Source organism: Myotis davidii, unplaced genomic scaffold (genome assembly GCF_000327345.1).
Source record: "Myotis davidii unplaced genomic scaffold, ASM32734v1 scaffold272, whole genome shotgun sequence".
NCBI classification, from domain to species: domain Eukaryota; kingdom Metazoa; phylum Chordata; class Mammalia; order Chiroptera; family Vespertilionidae; genus Myotis; species Myotis davidii.
This window is the reverse complement of record NW_006283634.1, coordinates 146,939-148,364: the sequence shown is the minus strand read 5'-3', so window position 1 is coordinate 148,364 and position 1,426 is coordinate 146,939.

Genomic DNA, 1,426 nt, shown 5'->3' with positions numbered 1-1,426 from the left:
TAGTTTCAAGCTGCCTGGCTGCCGGCCGCCATCTTGGCTGTCAGTTAATTTGCATATCTCGCTGATTAGCCATTGGGAAGGGTAGAGGTCGTACACCAATTACCATGTTTCTCTTTTATTAGTATAGATAATATTCTGTCAATTTCCTGAAATTGATCATTGTATGGGGACTAATTGAGAACGTCTTTGTTTCTAGGCATAGTCATATGTGTAATCTACTCTCAAAAGATCAACAACAGCAAATAGTAGGAATATTATGTGATATCATGTAATATATGTAAAGAAAGATAAAACAATTGACAAAACATTAACAATGGCTAAATCTAGAGTTCCTGCAACTTTTCAAAGAATCTATTTCTTTTTCAAAATAAAAAGTTTAATTAAAATTTCATTCTGGCTGAAATATCAGAAACTTGATTTCAGGATTTTGGTGGCATCCAGTGGCATAAGCAACATGGAGGTAGCTACCAGTAGAAATATGTAAAAGTGGTTCCCTCTGGGGAAAAAAAGGCTAGGGTTCAGTAAATGTTGGGAAGAGAGTGTTAATATATTTTTAAAACACTTTAAAGACAAATTAAATAGTAAATCACTGATGAAATTCTAAAGAAATGTGGCTGATTTAGAGGGACATGGGGGAGGCAGCCATCATAGGGATGCAACTTTAGACACATGGATCCAGTCTTTCTTTTTTAAATTAAATCTTTATTGTTCAGATTATTACAGTTGTTCCTCTTTTTTTCCCCCATAGCTCCCCTCCACCCAGTTCCCATCCTACCCTCTGCCCTTTACCACCCCCCCACCCCCGCACTGTCCTCATCCATAGGTGTACGATTTTTGTCCAGTCTCTTCCCGCACCTCCACACCCCTTCCCCCTCCGAGAATAGTCAGTCCACTCCCTTTCTATGCCCCTGATTCTATTATATCTTCTTAAAGGATACCTTTCAGCATTTCATATAATACTGTTTTGGTGGTAATGAACTCCTTGAGCTTTTTCTTATCTGTGAAGCTCTTTATCTGAACTTCAATTCTGAGTGATAGCTTTGCTGGGTAAAGTAATCTTGGTTGCAGGTTCTTGCTATTCATCACTTTAAATATTTCTTGCCACTCTCTTCTGGCCTGCATGGTTTCTGTTGAGAAATCAGCTGACAGTCGTATGGGTATTCCCTTGTAGGTAACTGACTGTCTTTCTCTTGCTGCTTTTAAGATTCTCTCTTTGTCTTCTCCTCTTGGCATTTTAATTATGATGTGTCCTGGTGTGGTCCTCTTTGGTTTCCTTTTGTTTGGGGTTCTCTGCACTTCCTGGACTTGTAAGTCTATTTCTTTCAGCAGGTAGGGGAAGTTTTCTGTCATTATTTCTTCAAATAGGTTTTCAATATCTTGCTCTCTCTCATCTTCTGGCACCCCTATCATTCTGATGTTCGTACAC